Genomic DNA, 21,339 nt, shown 5'->3' with positions numbered 1-21,339 from the left:
GGAGGCTTGGTGATGTTCACACCTTTCTGTGTCCTTAGAGCCAGCATTTTATTTACAATGTATATTTCAGTTTCAAGATAGTTGAGTTTTAGTTGGTTAATTGTTTTGGTACCACATTTTATGAACATATTTTTTTCAATTGTCATTAGAGGCCAAACCATAAGCAATGTGTTTAGCCTTCTGCTCACCCAATCATATTCAGCCTAAAAAATAGACTTTCATCCGAAGAAATTCCCTGTGGAGTAGGAAACACAGCTGTTTTATCCTGCCAGGCAGCCTGCAGAGAGATGCTATTTTCCTTGGGGGAAAGGACACTCAAGTTTCGAGAATCTAGGTACTGCACCATTGAGGAAAGAGCTGAAAAGACAATAGAGCATCTTTTTGAATTCTATTGCTCAGGATACAAAGAAACCCTTTGTTCCGACGCCATGTCCGTCCTCCTCCTCCTGGCTCAATCTTTAGTCTTTTAAAATTCTACCCTTAACTAAATGGGTAAGCTACAGAAAAGATTAAACTTAAAAATATACCAGGAATACAGAATGAAGAGAGGTGATTGATCTTTGAGTAGGTATCCAACAGTGCAATGAAATTCTCAAGCAAGTTCCTTTTTATTTCAAAATAGGTTTGATTCAGAGGGATTTTATAGCTGCTAAATCATGCAGTTGGCAGAGATTGTGCGTGCTTCTCACAGTTACTTTGAAAGATGTCAAATTGGGCAAAGGCAGTAAAAATACTGGGATTTACTGAGTTTGCTTTTTTTTTTCCTCCCAGAGAACGCTTATAAAATCCAGCATGCTCAGAAGTACTACAGTACAACAGAAGTGTGCAGAATTGCAGGTTTCACGGGAAGAGTGTGGCTTTCTCAGCCAGTGTGTTGCAACTACATCTTCGGCAAAAGCCTTGCTCTGTTACAAAGCGCACCTCTTAGCCACCAGTGGAACATGGTTTCAGTGTCTTTGCCGAAGGCATCTGAAAGCTGCTCATTTTTAGCATGATAGCTGCAGAAAGGGCTTACTTTGTTTATCTAGAAGGAAATAGTTCTGAACAAGCACCTCTGGACTGGTAAGCATACCTACACAGAACCAGCGCACTGTAATAACCAAAACCCCCGACTCATAGCGACCGTGTAGGACAGAGTAGAACTACCCCACAGGGTTTCCAAGGAGCAGCTGGTGGATTCTAACAGCTGACCTTTTGGTTAGCAGTCGAGATCTTAACCACTGCACCACCAGGGCTCTCCACACTATAATGTTGTTGTTAGGTGCCGTCGAGTCAATTCTGACTCATAGCTACCCTATGTACAACAGAACGGAACACTGCCCAGTCCTGTGTCATCCTCGCAATCGTTGTTATGCTTAAGCTCATTGTTGCAGGCACTATGTCAGTCCATCTCGTTGAGGGTCTTCCTCTTTTTCGCTGACCCTCTACTTTACCAAGCATGATGTACTTCTCCAAGGATTGATCCCTCCTGACAACATGTCCTAAGTATGTGAGACGTAGTCCTGCCATCCTTGCTTCCAAGGAGCGTGCTGGTTGCACTTCTTCCAAGACAAATTTGTTCGTTCTTTTGGCAGTCCATGGTATATTCAATATTCTTCTCCAACACCACAATTCAAAGGCATCAATTCTTCTTTGATCTTCCTTATTCATCGTCCAGCTTTCACATGCATAGGAGGTGATTGAAAACATCATGGCTTGGGTCAGGCGCATCTTAGTCTCCAAGGTGACATCTTTGCTTTTCAACACTTTAAAGAGGTCTTTTGCAGCAGATTTGCCCAATGCAATACGTCTTTTGATTTCCTGACTGCTCCTTCCATGGGTGTTGATTGTGGATCTGAGTAAAATGAAATCCTTGACAACTTCAATCTTTTCTCTGTTTATCATGATGTTGCTTATTGGTCCAGTTATGAGGATTTTTGTTTTCTTTATGTTGAGGTGTAATCTGTACTGAAGGCTGTGGTCTTTGATCTTCATCAGTAAGTGCTTCAAGTCCTCTTCACTTTTGCAAGCAAGGTTGTGTCATCTGCATAACACAGGTTGTTAATGAGTCTTCCTCCAATCCTGATGTCCTGTTCTTCATATAGTCCAGCTTCTCGGATCATTTGCTCAGCATACAGATTGAATAGGTATGGTGAAAGGATACAACCATGATGCATACCTTTCCCGACTTTAAACCATCCAGTATCCCCTTGTATAGTATAATTGCCATGAGCATGGGCGCTGTAGTTAGAATGCCTTGAATTTGCATCTCAGCTCCATCAGTGACTTGCATAACCTCTCCAAGCCCCAGCTTCAGTATGTGTTAACAGAAATAACAGACTATTTCACTAGGCTGCTGGAGGATTAAGTGAGATATAGAGTGCTTAGGACAAGCACATAGTACGTGTTCAGTAAATAAATGCCATTATAACTATTATAATTATTATGCTTAATGAACAATGTTTATTATTATTATTGTTACTATTACTATCAGTCCAGGAGAGTAGATTGTTATTCGTAAAGCTCACATTTTTTTTCACCATACAAATGATATAATTGTTACCACTACATTTATAATACGATACTTCACCTATATCTTTCCTGGGAGAAAGTGCTGCCCATTCTCTGTGGGTCCCTAGATGCTACTCTGCTATCGAGAATATTCAGATAAATATCTCTCTCTGTATCTAATTTTTTTTTTTTAGTTTCTGAAGTTAATTTTGCTTCTAGAGCCAAACCCATGGTCCCTTTGATAGGTAAAACATGTATCAACGTACAAGAGCATATACAATATAACGGGAGGATGTACCCAATTGGTCCAGGTAATCCAAGAAATGGCTCATCCATAACAAACAATATGTAAATCCATTCCGAAAATCCAATGACATCTGTTAGCTCAAACAAGCCTTGATTATAGAACAGAAAATCACAGCAGTGCTACAATTCTAAGCACTTGCATTTCTGATATCAAGAGCTCCATAAATATGATTTTTAAAAAAATATATCTGACTATGTGCCAGTCACTGTGGCAAATTTTACACTTACTTCTTACTATAAGCCTATGAATTCAGTGCTACTATCATCTCCATTTCTAGATGAAGAAATAGTCTTATGTTAGAGGAAAATGTGAATTAGTATGAGCTGTGACTTTGACCCTTCATTTCCATTCATTCACTTACTCATTTATTTTCATTCAAGTAGGAAGAGCATTAGTCTTATGGATTGCTGTAATCCTAATGCCTGGCACAGTGTCTGACACATAGTACACATTCAATAAATATTTTTAATTACAAGTATAGATAAATGTTAACATAGAGATTCTTAAGAACTATAATGTCTTCATTGTCTATATCACTTTTAAAACCCACCCCTAACTATAAGATAGTATACAAGCCCCCGGTTCCTTGCAAGAATGGTGGGAACGGATTAAGGTGGAAATCAAAACTGTTCAAGCTTCACGGATTATCTGAAACTGTGACTAAACCTCTATTTCAAGACTGAAGGGAATCAGGCAGAAGTTAAACCATCAAGACAAATGAAGTGTTTAACTAAATCTCTCCACTCTGCCAACCAGAATGTATGTAGATGAGAAGGCCCAATATTACAGATTGTTGACAGATAATTTAGGGACACATATTGTAGATTACCTCTTCATTCTAGCTTCCCCATAGAAGACCAAAATATATGTTTAAAAAATATAATTTTGCTTGTCCCACATTCTCACTTAAAATACATCTCTCTCTTCCTGTGACATTCTTATTACAGTACAAGCACTTCTATGGCCTACCTGACCCTGTATGATCTGACCCTGCCTACCTCCAAACTTGTCCTGTCTCCTTGTATACTCCAACTACATGGCCCTTTGCATCCTACGATCCTTTTCATTACTGTTTCCTCTGCCTGGAGGTTCTTCCCCTCACTCTTCTCATGCCCTACTCCTTCAGTTTCAGGTCAACTGCCAGCCTCAGAGATACTTCCCAGATCACTACATCTAAACTGCCCTCCACCTCCAAACTCAATTGCAGTGCCCTATTCATTTCAGCTTGTGATAAGTGTGATGAAAGGAATCATCTTTGTTTCTGGCTAGGCTTCCTCCAAATATACAAAGTAAGCTTTGTGTGGGCAGGGGACGTATATTTGTGCCACATTTAAGACTGATACGAAGCCTGGCATTTGGTATGTCCTATGCAAATATGTGTGATATACATTACTGTCTGAACAGTACAATGCTGGGTACTGTGGGATGGTCTAAAATAGAGATTTGTGATTTTGATGATCTGATAACTCTTGAAATAACTATGGACATTACATTACTTGACAGTTAGGGACTAGTATCATAGCACAGGAAGATATGTGTACCAAAAACTGGACAGAGGGGACCAGAAGCAAATGAAGACCTACATTAAGGTTGAGGGTATTTGGATCATATAGCCTGTCTGGACAACTGCCATAACAGAGAATTTTGGGTTGTTCATAGTGGAGAACCCAAAGACTGCTGAAAAGGTCAGGGAGAATTAGGATAGTCATAGGGGAAGATTTATCATAATTGATGCATTATCTGGGATGGTTCTATATTGAAATCCAATGGGCAGTTGTTGGTGTCTTGGATTTTGTCAGAATAAAGCAGCACTTCCCTAATGATTTGGGGGTGTTAAAAAAAGATTCTGTTAGAGAATAAACAGTAAGCAGCAAGCCATCAGATGGGGTTGAGATGGAGCCACGGGTGCATCATACAACTCTTCCAAGAAAAGACGAAATGGGAATCTACAGTAGTAAGGACAAGGCTGTGAATCAGGGGCTCTTACATGCTTTATATGCATTGTCTTATTTAAAACCCGTAAATGAGCCTTCAAGGTAGGTGAGTGTCATGGATTGAATTGTGTCCCCCAAAAATATCTGTCAACTTGGCTGGGTCATGATTCCCAGTATTGTATAATTGTGTACCATTTTGTAATTGATGTGATTTCCTTATGTGTTATAAATTCAGTCACTATGGTCTAATAAGATGAATTAGCAGCAGTAACACTGATGAGGTATATAAGATTGGGTAGTGTCTTAAGCCAATCTCTTTTGAGATATAAAAGAGAGAAGCGAGCAGAGGCACATGGGAACCTCATACCACCAAGAAAGCAGTGTTGGGAGCACAGCATGTCCTTTGGACCTGAGGTTCCTGCGCAGAGAAACTCTCAGACCAAGGGAAGATTGATGACATGAGACCTTCCTCCAGAGCCAGCAGAGAAAGCGTTCCCCTGGAGCTGACACCCTGAATTTGGACTGGTAGCCTGTTGGGCTGTGAGAGAATAAACTTCTCTTTGTTAAAGCCATCCACTTGTGCTGTTTCTGTTATAGCAGCACTAGATGACTAAGACAGTGATTATATTCCTATTTTACAAATGAGAAAACAGAAACTCAGAAGAGTGAAGTTACTTTGCAAAATTCCCATAGCTAGTAGGTACTGGAGGTAGGGCTCACACCTGACTGTGTGATTTCCAGCATCTGTCTCACCAGTGGTGGTGTTTCCTTTATCCTTTTGGCTCTGAAAGATACTTGAGGATAGGGGTTGTTAGAATTTCATACTTAGATCTTCAGACTTAACCGCTGGATTCTTGGACTAAAACAAAATTATTTTTTTCACATTTTTAGGGCCTAAACTATTGAAATAATTAGTATTTTTTCAGTGGACACAATCAGTAGAACCATGTTTTACAAATGAAGTTTGACTACTTGAAATTTCATGCCCTGTGTTCTGTTACATTTCAGAGCAGTGTATCTGTTCCCTTCCACTGTCCCCTAGAAGAACCAGACTTCATACTGGGCCTGGGGTCCTTGCTAAATGGTGGGAGGGCGGGCACATTAAGGGACAAATGGTACATACTATGCCTCTTCAAGAATTAACTCACTTGTGTATAAGAAAATGTCTTTTCTTTTAAAAGGCTATGTATTCATATGAATCACTTACCCCCATCTACTCAAACAAAAGCCAGTCCACTCTATTTCCTCATTTGTGAGGAAGTTCAGAAAAATATTGGACTGATATGTGCAGACTCTAAAATTTATTTCAATAGGCAAACAGTAATAAAGCTGTCTCTGTCCAAATGTCTTCATCACAAGTGGCTTTTACCTTTGTCATTTTGCCACTAGTGGCATTAGCAAATGAAAAGCATAAGGAACATTCCTTAACTTGGCTCAGCTTGACTATCAGCAGGAACTCAAAATAATATAGATGAAAAAGCATTTTTAGACCTTGGGTCTCAAAAATAATACTCATCGCAATAATAGCAACCCTAACACACACCTACCGTGAACTAGGCACTGTGCTCACAGAATTAAATGCATTGTTATATCTAATTCTTGTAACAATTGTGTTTCCTTATTTCACATGTTTATAAGTTTAGGTTTGAAGAAGTTATGATGTTACCAAGGTCACATGGTAGGACAGGTGTTTAGCCCAGATTCAAACTCGAGCTTCTCTGGTTTCTCAAGCTCACGTTTCTTTCTTTGTGAATATACATCTAACTTCCTGAAATCTTTACAAAGACATGTGCTGCCCAGTGAGCCAGGAGACAAAGGGAAAACCACATGCCATCTCCTAGAACAGTGAATCCTGAAGTAACATGCAGTGAGAGAATTTGGATATCAGGAATTCCAGCTGGAGTGTGGCCAGCCAGATGAGCTGAAGCCTCAGGAGCCTGCATGAGAATTTGGCCATTTTCTCGTATTTTAACAAGAAGCAGCAAAATTTCACACACAGAGAAATACCATTTGACACATACAAAAAGCCCGTTTTTGGGTCAAAAAATCTTCCCTGGGATCTTCAGACATCTGTTTCCCAGCATCCCGTGGGGGTCAAAGACCGTTTTCCCTTCTGGTTCTTAAGTCTACAAGATAGTCTCAGAGCTGTATCTAGCAGCCGCCTCTTTCCAAATGGAACATTAAACATATTTTCTCTCTTGTTGTCTCCTCATGCAGTCAGTTTCCTTCTGTTGCTAGCTTGAGGGGTTATCTCTGTTTAGTCACAGCACAAGGGAGACATTTCTGCAGCCTTATTATGGAGTCATGTGCCTCGTTTTCTTTTTTATCCAAGCAAGTCTGCCTAATGGAATTATAATGCACGAACCAGTCTTGCCATCCTAAAGCAGTACTGCATGCCACGTGCGACTGTGTGATGCCTAGAGTATCCTCCCGGTCCTGAGATGTGATGCTTCTGTGACTAGGCTTAATTGGAATGGAAAAAACGTTGGAATAATTGCTTGATTCCTCTTCTCTCTCTCGCTCAAGATTTCTCAACTTTGGCACTATTAACATTTTGGGCCAGATAATTCTTTGTCGTGAGGGTTGTCCTGTGCATTGAAGGAGGTTTAGCAGCATTCCTGGCTTCTGCTCAACAGATGCTGGTAGCACACCCTCCAGTTGTGACAACCAAAAATATCTCCAGATGTTGTCAAATGTCCCCTGGTGGGCAAAATGTCCCCTGGTTGAAAATCACTCCTCTCTCTCTTTCTCTTTCACTGTGTCTCTACACACACACACACACGCACACATACACTTTGGAGGGACAGGTTTCTTACTGAAATTATCAGTCGTATGCATGGTACTTATGTGGCTTTATGCATTTGACTATGGAAGAAATTCTGCTACCTCTAAAAATACACTGCTAGCGGTTTCTTTAAAGATAAAACTTGGGGGTTGTGTAAATTCTTAGGCTTGTGCAATAGCTTGAAACCATCTGTAGGTGAAGCCGCCCCAAAGCCTGACACACGTGCCCTGGAGCTTGCAGATGGAAGGGGGGAGGGAGGAAATCATCCCAACTTTATAAAAATGAAAGCCTAGGAATAAACTGCTTTTAGCTCCTAAGCAATTCTAGCTTCTGGATTGCAATTCAAGGCAGTAATAAATGCTCCTTTCAATTGCTCTCCACTCGGCATAATGGCACAGGGTCAGAACAATAGCAGGAGGTCCTTCCTGCAGAGGCAGTTTACAGATTAGTAGCACTGATGCCAAACAAGGAAAAGGGTTTGGCCTCCCTTGGGGACCAGTGTCAATGACAGTTCCCTTCTTTCTCTGGGTGGCATTTTTTTTTTCACTTTAAAGCAAATTATCTATTTTAGTCTGTGTGACTGTCCCAGAGGATGCTGAATTTTGGGCTCATCATTCATACTAACCTACTGAACTCCAGGTAGTGGTCCTCAGGGTTTGAGTTGGATTCTTGGATTCAAGTGGCTTACACATCATTTTTGGAGACAAAAGCCTGATCTACTTCATCCCCTAAAGACTTTATTTATTCTCACTGAGAAGTCAGTGTCTCCTTCTGTAAGGTATCTCCGTACTGAATAACAATTCTGTTTTGCACTTAAACCACTCTATTGTCACATATTTGTTTACTTGTCTATGCCTCCATGAAGACTGGGATGATGATGTATCCAAATTTATATTCTTAGTGTCTTGCAGAGGTCACGGCATGGGTTTTGTGGACTTCTCTGTTGCATTTAATGGTAGAGAACAGTAAAAGCTTTCTCAAACTCTACTTCTTGGAGTCCATGGCACCCGTTCTTCCCTCTGTGACCATTCTTTCCTTTCTTTTCTTTCATACTCTATAAAACTCTTAAATATTGGTGTTCCTCAGGAATTTATCTTTGGCTCTCCACTTTACTTACTCTGCGTCGTTTACCTGAATGATCTCATCTATTCTTATTGATTTAACTGTAGAGACTGTTCATTCTCAAATCTACTCGCATCTGTTCTAACTTCTTTCCCAAGCTTCAGGCTTATGAACAGTCTACTGGATATGTCCACGCAGAGTCCAGCCTAGACTTAATGACTAAGCATAATTTGATGGCTGGTGGCAAGACTCATCAAAGGGCCCATCTTATGCTTAAATTAGGTTGATTGAAGACTAGAACTATCAACAAGAGTGTCTACATGTGGCTTGGTTGTAATATGATAACTAGATGGAGTTCAACTTCTGATATAACAGTTCAAGACTCTGAGCCTCAGTGTTTCATCAAACAGGGTAGAAGCTGCGTGACTTCTTATGACCCAGAATGGAGTCACTCAGAATCACTTTAGCAGTTCTCTTTTGGTCAAAGTAGTCACAAGCCCACCTACATTCAAGGGGAAGGGACATAGACCCCCAAACTGTTGATAAGAAGAGTATCAATACTTTGAGATCATGCGTTAAGACCACACAGATCTATTCACTCAAACTATATACTTTATGAAATGAAACGACTGTAGATCCTTACTCATATTTATCAATCTATGCTCTCTTACAAATCCATGCCTTTGCTCATTATGTTTTCTTTGCTCGAATGTCTTTTCTATTCTTATTCACTGGGCTAATGGAGGACAAGGACCATGTCTTATTCCCAATAAAAGTTAATGAAAGGCAAAAGTCAGTCATGATTTTAAATTTCTTTGTAGTTGAATATTTAGGACTTTGTGATTCAAATCTTTTCATTTTCAATGAATTATGCTGAAAATATTTCTAAAATGCATTAGTCCAGAGATTGTAACTACACGGTATGCTAGTAGTCACTGTGCGGTTCTCTGCCCATGCAGATATTGTTAACCAGTCAGGATACTCTATCCACACAGGTCGAAATTCACCTAAGATTATTTCTCAACACAAAACTTCAGAAAGCATTTTCTAACTTCTTGAAGTACAGTCTTCCCTGTTTCTAATCAGAAAGTAACTTAACTTTGTCTTGATGACTTGATTTTTGTATCAACTAATGCATTACTCTTTAAAGTACCATTGGAGGAGATGGTAGGCAACACAAAGAAGGGAACTAGATCCATTGGATATTTACTACATGCCATACCATTTGCCTGTATCATCTTCTTTAATTCTCTCAACAGCTCTCTAACATGTATTGTCTCTATTATACAGATGAACAAAATGCAATTCAGAGGGTTTAAGTCTTTTGGCCAAGGTCACATACCTGGTAAAAATGATATGGCTAGGATTTAAACACAAGCTATTCTGGTTCCAGGATTTGCCTTTCTTTGGAACACCAATCTATTCAATCACTGTGCCTTTGTGTAAAATGACTCCCCACTTTGGCTCTCATGGGACTGCTAGACACTGGTGCCTCCATCAGGTGTGTTAGTAACAATGAGGTTATTAAGAGGCATATGGTCTCATGTCTATCCATCTACTTCCTCCTCTGAGTTAGTCTGAATAAGAACTAATTTTCTAAGTTTTTGAGAGGTAGAACTAGCAAATAATGAATGAAGTGGAAACATGTTTTAATGCCACCTCCCATCCTCTTCCTCTTCATACCCTGATAAGATAAAAAGCAATGGAGTTAATGGTTAGTTTCTCATCCTTTGTCCTGACTACTAGCCTAAAGGTTGACAGTTCAAACCCACCCAGGGCACCACAGAAGAAAGACTGACAATCTGCTTCCATAAAGATTACAGCCAAGAAAACCCTATGGAGCAGTTCTACTCTGTAACCCACGGGTTACCATGAGTTGGAATCGACCAGACAGCAATGATTTTGTATTTTTGTTGTTATTATTGTTTTGTTTTGTTCTCATCTGTTCAGGCAGTGGTCAGGAAGGAACTGTTCTTCCCTCAGCAGCAGCATGGACTGAGTTCAGGCTCTGTTGTTTTTGAGTTCTCCAGAAAAAGTGTCATTAGGCTTTCCCTTCATGGAGTTCACTGAGTGTCCTCCTGAGTCTTGTCAGAACAGCCAGGAAGCAACAACAAGGCTGCCTAACTATATAGAATGTAATTAGAGATTCATGAGGTGGGCCACTCAGGCACAAACCCTTTAAAAAATCTTTATAAATATGTATTTATATATTTTATACAGGCTAAGCAAAGCTTTCCATTTCAAAAATAGTATTGTTGCCTAAACTCAAATGGCTATATTGTAATCAATGGCAACGAGGAACTTTATATCTGAGACTCACAGGTTTCAATTACTTCAGGGGACAATCTGGTAACTGAAGATAGACATTCTCACCTCAAACGGGCATTTACTAAGAATTTCAGGCCCCTCATGGGGGATGGTCCAGAGGCTCCCTACCAATATACATATTTTCCCTCTCCAAAATATGGGTCACGCGTATGATCAGCATGTGTGTGTATGTGTGTGTGTAACTCAGTATTAAAAGTGCAGGTATTATACATTTAGACATCCTCTGCTGCAGTCATAGAGCATCCTGTATAAATATCTATCAGAGTGCTTAACTTACTGGAGTATTACTCTCCGTGTATGTCTACTCATTTTCTAGATCTTAATGAAGTATTTTATTAATAGTAATATAAATGCATATATTTATAATAGTAATAATGATACTATTAGGGCATTGGTGGTTCAGTGGTAGAATTCTTGCCTTCCATGTGGGAGATCCAGGTTGGATTCCTGGCCAAGGCACATCATGTACAGCTACCACCCCATCTGTCTGTGGAGGGTTGAGTTGTTGCAATGATGCTGGACAAGTTTCAGCAGAGCTTCCAGACTAAGATGAACTAGGTCTGGTGATCTATTTCTAACAATCAGCCAACGAAAATCCTATGAATCAGAATGATCCGATTCACAACTGATCATGGGGATGGCATTGGAATGGGCATTGTGCATGTGGTTGCCATGATGGTTTGATAGCATCTCACAGCAAGAACAATAGTATTAATAAAGAGAATTATTATTGAGAATACATCATGTTCAGGCACTGCCCAATCTATACATATTAGCTTATTTTGTCCTTACAACTGACCCTTTGAGGCAGGTACTACATTATCCCAGGAATTGAGGAAATTGCAAGGATAATGGGGATTTTAATGGACAGAGGCTAGGATGGCATAGGGAAGTTTGCAGGAAATCCATAGACTTCCAGTTAAAAACACCCATACCTAATTAACTGTACACATAAAGCAAAAATTCAGGTGACCAAATCTAGAGCTTAGAGGTGAAGTAAAGAAGCTGCATGTGTAGCTAAAAGAACATGATCATTCGAGTCAGACAAATCTGATTTTCAGTTGTCTTTTGAAGGCTAGGAATAAAACCAATGTGTAAAAGAGGCAAAAATTAGAACTAACTTGTAGAATTGTTGCAGGAATTAGATGGAACCAAATTATTGGTGGAATAAGAATTTGTAAAAGTAGTTTCTGGGAATCAAGATGTAACGGAACGCAAGGGCCAAGGGCTCAGTTGTGTTAAGGCAGGAAATAGTAGAAAGAAGAGGAAACAAAGCTGGGGGCAAAAAAGTGATTAAAGAAGCAGAAGAAAAGCAGAACAGGGATTTGTTATGGAAGCCTAACTCTTTGGACTTGGGTATCAAATTTGAGAAAGATGTAGGCCAACCAGGTTGTTAAGAATGAAGTCACCTTTGAGAGGGAGGACTGTTCTGATACAATTGGGGCAACAAATACAAACTTGGAAAAATTACTCTGTAATTATTTCGCACAGATCAAATGAAATAAAAGACCATCCCCTAGGAACGAGGGCTCAGGGACATTCACTGATGTATAAGGTCATGTAGGGAGTAAGTAGCAGAGATGGATTCCGGATTCAGGTTTGTCTGGATCCAGGTTCACAGGAATTTGTAATTCCAAAGCCAGAATCCAACTGTGGGAGATGTGAAAATGATAATTATTCCTTTCTCTTCAAAGGTTATGAATAGCAATTAAGATCAGCAGCTACTGTGTAACTAGCAGTTCAGTAACCCCTTAGTTAGATTCTTATGCATTTTTAAAAAGGCATAGATTGAACGGGGAAGAGATGCTACAGATCAATCAATCTACACATCTTATAATTCTTTGGTCCTACTCTGCCGCAATGTTTAGTGAGTACAAGCTCAGTAAATACTTGTTTAAGGATCACACTTATATAACCATAGCCTAACAATGCAAGGAGTCAGAAAGCACTATTTTTTAAAAATCTTTTAGAATTAAATGGAAATCAACACACTTTACCTTTTTCCCCTCCACAATGGTTATGTAAAACAGATTTTTGGCAATTATTAAAAGCATATTTCAGTGCAAAAATAAAGCAATTTCTAAGACAAAGGAGATAAATGGTTAAATTAAGACAGTTGGATAATTAAAATGCACACGTACAAGATCAAAAAGCATAGTTAAATTGTACTGTGAAATCACAATAAAACGGGAGAATTTTATTGCCAAACAATTAAATCTCTCTGTAAGTGTACTTTCTCTATACAAGCAAATTTATAAGCTTATCAAGTATTTTTTTTTTCCTCTCAGAAAAATTTGTTGCCAGATTAAGTCTTTATCATCAGCATGAGAGTTCTCACAATTGTTTGGACATTTTGTTTATAAAAATGCATCCTTGAATCCCTGCCTGAATTTATAAATCTACCTATTATTTACATGGGGTGGGCAGGCAGGTAAAAGAATGAAGACCTGAACTTCCATAGCTCACTGAATAATAACCATGGTTAACATTTATTGAGCATTTACTAAGTGTCAGGGACTGTGCTAATGCTTTAAATGGATTGTCTACTTCAATTAACTCTGTGAGTTAAATATGAGAAAACTGAAATGTAGGGAGGTTAATTTAATTTCCCCTAGTCAAATAATTAGGAAGTGGATAAGCTACAATTCAAAGCAGCTAGAGCCTACGCTTTTAACCAAGGGTTACATTCCTTATTTTCTTATCACTGATTGCTAGACCAATGTAAACTTGACATTGAAAAATATTTGATATCCCCTAAATTTGCATCTACGCCATTCTCCTTGATAGATTTGAATTTCCCAGCAGTTGAAGGTGTTTTTTTAGTGAGCGTATGTTATCAGTAACAGACAACTTTGTAACAAGGTTTTTATTATTCTTATTAACAACCACCACAACATTAAAGAACCAGATAGTAACACCTAACATGTGCTGAGCATTGACATACGTCAGGAATGATATATGAAGAATATCTGTGATTTTTGCTTGGAGCATTTGCTATTCCAACCAGTCAAAGATTCGGTAAAATGCCTCCTTTCTTTTCTCCATATCACGTCACCTTTTCCAAAGGAAAAACATATGAGCCAACTAGTTAGGGTTCCTCTCCAGTGAATTAGTATCTTAGGCATAAAGACAAAAGGTAGACTTGAATCATTCAAAATGACCCAGAGATGGCCCATGCGTTCCTGTGTTGGAGATCCCAGAACTATTCTAATTCTGACCTTCCGGTGGCCTATTTCTCTCTTTCTTAGGGTCTGTAAATTTCCCAAAATCTTTCCAATAAGTTTGTGGCTTTCTGTTTGTTTTGTTGTTAACACACTGCTTCATTTAGACTTATTTTGTTGCAAGTGAAAGAATACAAATCTGGCTCAGTACTTGTGGTTTAAGTTTGATCCAAGGGTTCAAAAGATAAAACTGAGGCTTAAAAATGTTAAATGGAAAGACAGACTTAGATATGTTGGATAGTAATTGTCATGGTTTGAATTGCATCCCTCCAAAATATGTGTCAGCTTGGCTAGGCCGTGTTCCCCAGTATTGTGTGGTTGTCCACAATTTTGTGATCTGATGTGATTATCCTATGTGTTGTAAATTCTAACCTCTGTAATGTTAATGAGGCAGGACTCAATCTACAGGATTAGGTTGTATCTTGAGTCAATCTCTTTTGAGATATAAAAGAGGGAATCAAACAGAGAGGAGTAGGACCTCCTACTGCCAAGAATGAAGAACCATGAGGGGAATGCATCCTTTGGACATGGAGTCTCTGCGCTGAGAAGCTGCTAGACCAGGGGAAGACTGATGACAAAGACCTTCCCCCAGAGCTGACAGAGAGAGAAAGTACCCTGAATTTGGACTTCTAGCCTCCTAGACTTGAGAGAATAAATTTCTGTTTGTTAAAGGCATACACTTGTGGTATTTCTGTTATAGCAGCACTAGATAACTAAGACAGTAATGCCAAAATTACTACCCAATGTCCAGATTGGTGAAGGGTTTAGAATTTTACCCTACTTAAAAGCTAACAAGTTAGTCTGTTACAGTCTCATGGATACAGGCCAAAGATATGAGACTCCTAGCTCAGAGACAAAGGGTGTTACTACTTACAGGAAAAAAAAAAAAACAACAAAAAACCACAAAACAACAAAACAGTAATCAAAGCTTCATGTTCATTTATGTTGGTTCCATGCGGGTGACGTAAAGGGTCAGTGGTGGATGTCTGGACATGCAGTGGTTTGCTTTACAGGGGAGGAACCCTGGATTAGGGGATTTATTACTTTTATAGTAAATGGAAGCAAGCCTGCTCTTTGTCTTGGGGGAGATGTTACTTTATCCTCCAAATACAACCCTGTTGCTGCAAACACAACCCTGAAAAATGGCCTAGGTAAAGAGTGGTCAGGGCCTTGTATTCTTAGCATACCCAGCAAGAATGTGCAGGGGTGCTCAGGGACTATGGAGGATTCCATCTCCCAACACTAACAGTGCTCCATTGCCTTTTGAACATTGGAGTAGCCACATTAGTGTTCCAACAAATTATATTTACTAGTTCGTATTCCAATAAATTACAAAATAAATTCCTCCTGTGTGCGTGCTATCGCAAGACCCTTTTACATGTTGTTTAGTCCACATGAAATACTTTCCTTTCAGTTCTTTACCTGGTAAATCTACCATGCTTCAGATTCAAGTTATGATCTTCAACATAGCTTTTCCTGCCCTCATTACTAGGTCAAATGGCTCCCACAATTTCTACTTAGTGGCCTGTATCACCTTTATGATCATATGCTTATTTATGTGACTATTTGCTAAATAGATGGATTCCTAATCAGACTGGAAGCTCCACGAGGGCAGGGATTGTGTCCACTTTTGTTGACAGGGTTAGATTCAACATGTAGCAGACTTTCCGGTATATACTATGCACTCAACTATTTGAATGAATAAAAGAATGACTTAAGAACCTCCTAAATATGGCCTATGGAAGTTACCATTTAGTTTGCTCGTAGTGATAGGTATTATTAACTCTATTTTTCAGAAGAGGAAACCTAGGTTCAGAGAGCTTATGGGGGTTCCTGAGGTCGCATAGCTAATAACTAACGGAACTCAGATCAGAGCGCAGGTCAACATGGCACTCTAACCAGTGCTCCTAACAAACACATTGAAGTTTCTGTCCCTGTCCTCAAGGAAATCACTTTGCTGTGCATGACCACATGACCTTTTTGGTATTCCTTGAGCAACTTGCTTGAACCTACAGATTGTCTTTCTCATAGCTCCATCGCTGGATCCCCCAGCTTTATATTTCCTTTCCTCCTATTTCCATCTAAATGCCCAAGCAGCACACAGCAGGAGGTGACCAGGAAGGTAAGAGTGGCAGGGGAAGAATCTGTAATTAAGCAAACAAGGGATAGCAGACAGTATCCATGGGCAGCACCAGCTGGACCGTCCTTCTAGCCAATGCAAATGTGACCTTCTACAGGCCCGCACATGGGGGTGTTAGGTGCTTTAGCCGCAGCCACAGAAATCACTTGGGGCGAAGTGAGGAGGACTGGAGAGAGATGACTTTGTTACATGGACTGCTGTTCCCTGGGCAGAGACTGCAGGCCTGGTCTTCAAAGGCCTGCTGCTGTTCTGCATGTTCAGAAGCAATTTGGAAAACGCCAGGATGTTGACTTTGTTTCCTTGTCTCTAGGGGTACGCAGTGGTTGCCCATAAATAATCCACTCTGAGGCTGAGAGTTACTTAAGGTGTGCATTGCACTGGGCTTAACTTCAAACATGCAGAAGCCAGAATTTTTAATGAACTTTATTTTATAAAGCCTATTGATTTTTTTCTAATTAGAAAAGAAATGCCTACTCATTATAGAAAAACTTGGAAGTATAGACAAGTATCCAGCAAATAAAAAAAATTATCTGTAATTCAGTTTTTATCTTACATTTGTTATGTAATTTTCTCCAAGTTTCTCAAGAGATACACTCAAATCTGCCTCTTATATGTTTATTGAAATATAGTTTGTTTTTTTCTTTTTAGGAGTTGGGCATTTGGTGCTTAGGCATCTCATGAGACATTACCCATTGCCATTGAGTGGATTCGACTCATAGCGACCCTATAGGACAAAGTAGAACGGCCCTATAGGGTTTCCAAGGAGTGGTTGGTGGATTCAAACTGCTGACCTTTTGGTTAGCAGCTGAGCTCTTTACCACTAAAACTCATTCTTGCATTATGTCTTCTTCTAACTTCAAAACATAAATAAAGTCTTCGTGAATATAAGTGTTGTGACCACACTTTCCAGAGTTCATGAGTTCATGCCCAACATCAGGATTTCAGATTTATTCAATTTGTACTCTTTCCTGGATTCACCAACCAAGTCCTTTCTAAAACTTAGTGCATAATTACACCACACAAATAACTGTAAAACCAACACTTCATTCACTCAGGAAGGAATGACTCACAGAAAGAAAGCATTGGTGAATGAGTGAATGGATGTATTGAAGTGATTCTCTTGGGGTATTCAGTAGCTGTAGATAAAAGAATAGCTACCATTGAGTCAACTCCGACTCATGGCGACTCCATGTACAACAGAATGAAATGCTTCCCAGTCCTCTATCATCCCCATGATCTCTGGCATGTTTGAGTCCATTGTTGGGGCTATTGTGCCAATTCATATCACAAAGGGTCCCCCTTACCCACCATGGCCCTCTGCTTCACCAAACATGATGTCCTTCTCTAGTGATTGATCCCTCCTGATGAAGTGTCCAAAACAAGTGAGTCAGACTATGTTCTACTGGGATCCATAAGGTTTTATTTGCTAATTTTCAGAAGTAGATTGCCAGGCCTTTCTTCCCAGTCGGTGTTAGTCTGAAAGCTTCAGTGAAACCCATCCACCATGGATGACCCTGCTGGTATTTGAAATACTGGTGGCATAGCTTCCAGCATCACAATAACACACAAGTCATCACAGTATGACAAACTGATAGATGGGTAGTAATGGTTAGTAACTGTACCTTCACTTTAATTTCCTTTTCAAAATTTATTAAGCAGGCGTTGAATGCTTTCCTTGTGGTTCTCAAGTAGAAGATGATTTTTCCTACCAGAGAACATTCGGCAATAATATCCAGAGACAGTTTTGATTGTTACTGTCACAACTTAGGGGTGGGGGGAGGAGGGTGCTACTGGCATCTAGTAGGTAAAGGCAAAGATGCTGCTAAACATCCTACAATCCACAGGACAGCCCCCTTCCCCCACAACAGAGAGCTATATGGCCAAAACTGTCAATAATCTGAGACTGAGAAACCCTGGTTTAGCATAAAGGCAGGCACGTTTCCGTGGCTTCAAGGAAGATAGTGGGGAAGACTATCACAGCGAGCAAAGTGAGTATTTACAGGTCAAACATGGAAGATTCTTGTGTGTGGATAAGTAACATTATAAAAGTGACAATAAAACAATGCCATGTCTTCTATTAAGGAAGAAAAAATCATCTTCTTTTCTTGGCACAGATGGTGTTAGGCCTGTAAATCTGCCATTCTTTCAGTAATCACATGAAGAAAATGGATAATTTAAGGCAGTTATAAGGTTTATCTTGCAGAAGCAAAGTGTGAGTGTCTGAAGAAGAATAGTAAACATAAATTCTGTTTTACATCTGAGAAGCAAAGCCGTTTAGAGTATAACATGGCTTCCATCTGAGCTATGGCTGAAAGGGAGGTGTAAGATATGGTCAATGATTTTAAATGATTGATGAGGATTTCTGTAAAAGAAACACAAAGGCCGGGGTAGAGCTAGGCCTTTCTCATGTGCCATAATAGAATTTTCTACTGTTTTTCTCACAGTCAAATGAAGTTCAACAGTATAGATAGATTGTTACCTTGTATAAGTACTTTCCAGGCAGCCTGTCAGAATGCTTTATTCAAAGAGACAGATTTATATTTCACAAGGAAATGATTTCTAAAGCTCTTCCATTAATAATTTTTCATTGAGAGAAAGCCAGATTCCACCTGTAGATGGAGAGATTAGCCCAGAATGAGTTCTGTACATGAAATACTTTTTTGGCATTTAAATAGGGGACAGTATTTTAATATTGTGAAAGAGAACCCAGAAGAATGACTGGTCTCTTTATATAAAGTTCTACTTGCGTTTTAACTTGGTATTTCCATTGGTTTCCATTGCAACAAAATCAACCGATTGAAAATATGTCAAACAATTCATATTGGCCAACCACTTAGCTGTTGATGCAATGTACTTTTTCAGCATATTTATGCAGGGTACCCAAAGAAAGTCATTTCTAGGGATAAAGAACTCATAAATAGGATGAATACTACACTGTTTGTTTAGCACAACCTTCTTTGTCCTTCTTCTTTCTTCTCATTAATCAATCCATTCTTTCAGTTCTTCAACAAATCTTTATGGAGCACTGACAATTTTCTGAGTACTGAGGTAGGATCTGAGAACACGGTAGTGAGACAAAACAAAAACAAACAAAAATCCTCCTCTGTTTCTATGTACTGCACGCTGACCGTGATGCTAAATTGGTGGGCTTGACAAACTCATATGGAGGGAGAGTTTGTGGGTAGAGAAGAGTGGCAGCATCAAGAAAAAGGTCTAGACCAGAAATTGGGACCCTGGTTCTTGTTAGGATCTGTGGCTCATCAGCTCAGTGACCTTAACCAAATCCTTTGACCTTTTCTGTAAGGTTCTTTTCCAGATGTAAAGTGAAAGACCTGTGGAAATGAGATTCATTGTTTAACCTTCCAATGATAAACATTAACTCAGTTAAATTCAATAAACAATCATGGAGTGACTACACTGAACTAAACACGGATTTGGTGGCAGGATGCTGAGATATAAAAAGGAATAAGCATTTGTTGTTAAGTGCCATTGCGTTGGTTTCAACTCATAGCGACCCTACGGACAACAGAATGAAATAGTGCTTGGTCCAGGGCCATCCTCCGATCGTTGTTATGCTTGAGCCCATTGTTGCAGGCCATTGTTGCAGCCACTGTGTCAGTCCATCTTGTTGAGGGTCTTCCTCTTTTTCGCTGACTCTCTACTTTATCAAGCATAATATCCTTCTCCAGAAGCCATCCTGTTCTAAGGAGTATTCTGGTTGTACTTCTTCCAAGACAAATATGCCTTTGCCATCAAAGAGTTAACTAGGGAAAAATATATGAGTTTATATCTGACTGTTAAGCAAAAGGAAACCTGTTATCATAGCACTTGATATGACAGAAGAAAATTGTATGCCTAATTCATTTGTGAACCTATGTATGCATCTGTGTGTCTATGCAACTATACAGAGACTAAGCTATTTAAATAGCTCCTGGATGGAATATCTTCTAGTTGCCTTTCCAGATCCACCTTCCATTCTTTTCCACCCTGCGCTAAGCCATGGGAGGCTGACCCGTATAGATTGCATTCATAGGATGATGGAATGTGGAGAGTGAGAACAGAAGTATTTAGTCCCCTGGATCCTCACTGTGACTCACTGTGGACTTGATCCTTCTTTCAACTGAGGTTCTCAGCTGCCATAGGGTGGCGCTCTGCACACAGCCTTGTTCAGTTTGAGCAACCACTTCCTCCACTTCTCCCTTCAGACCTAGGGGTGGAAATAGAGACCCTTAGCTCCAGGGTACCGTAATAGTTCCCACAGATTATCTATCCTCTTTCTTACCTTTAAAAATAGTCCTTTTGTTAAACGCTCCTCAAATTATCTTAATTTCAAAGTGCCACTTGTTTTCAGCTGGAACCCTACTTTTTATAGTGTCCATATCACACTGTAGTACTGTGTCACCTTTAAAAAAAAAAAACAACAAACCAATTGCCATAGAGTTGATTCCGACTCATGGCAAACCCATGTATTTCAGAGTGGAATTGTGCTCCATAGAGTTTTCAATGGGTGTGATCTTTTGGAAGTAGACCACCAGGCCTTTATTCCAAGGCACCTCTGGGTGACTCCAAACCTCCAACCTTTGGTTATAGCCAAGCGCTTAACCATTTGTGCCACCCAGGAACTTCTATGTCACCTGAAGCAACTATTTATTGAACAACCTACTACATGTTAGTCAATACAAGTACTATGAACATTTTTTCCTTTAATAATCTAATAAGAAATAGCCATTTCCTCATTAGAGTCTATGTAATTTTACCAAGGTCTACAATATTCATGTCATTTTTGCTAACTTCTGTTCACAATAGAAATAATGTCACATTATAAGGCTATGAAGAATTCTGGGGCCAGAGCCAGACTCCTCATTTAATCGTATCTGTCATTGCAGCCGTGTGACCACTGGTAAATTACTGAATGCCTCTGAGTCTCAGATGTCATCCTATTGCTAATAATCTTACCTCCTATGACTGCTGAGGAGACAAAATAAGTTACTATATGTAAAGCACTTAGTATATAACAAGAGCTCAAAAATAGTGCTGACATTTTCTATTTCCAGTGTTAATTTATAATATTA

This window comes from Trichechus manatus, unplaced genomic scaffold (genome assembly GCF_000243295.1).
Source record: "Trichechus manatus latirostris isolate Lorelei unplaced genomic scaffold, TriManLat1.0 scaffold00014, whole genome shotgun sequence".
NCBI classification, from domain to species: domain Eukaryota; kingdom Metazoa; phylum Chordata; class Mammalia; order Sirenia; family Trichechidae; genus Trichechus; species Trichechus manatus.
Note: the sequence above shows the minus strand (reverse complement) of the source record.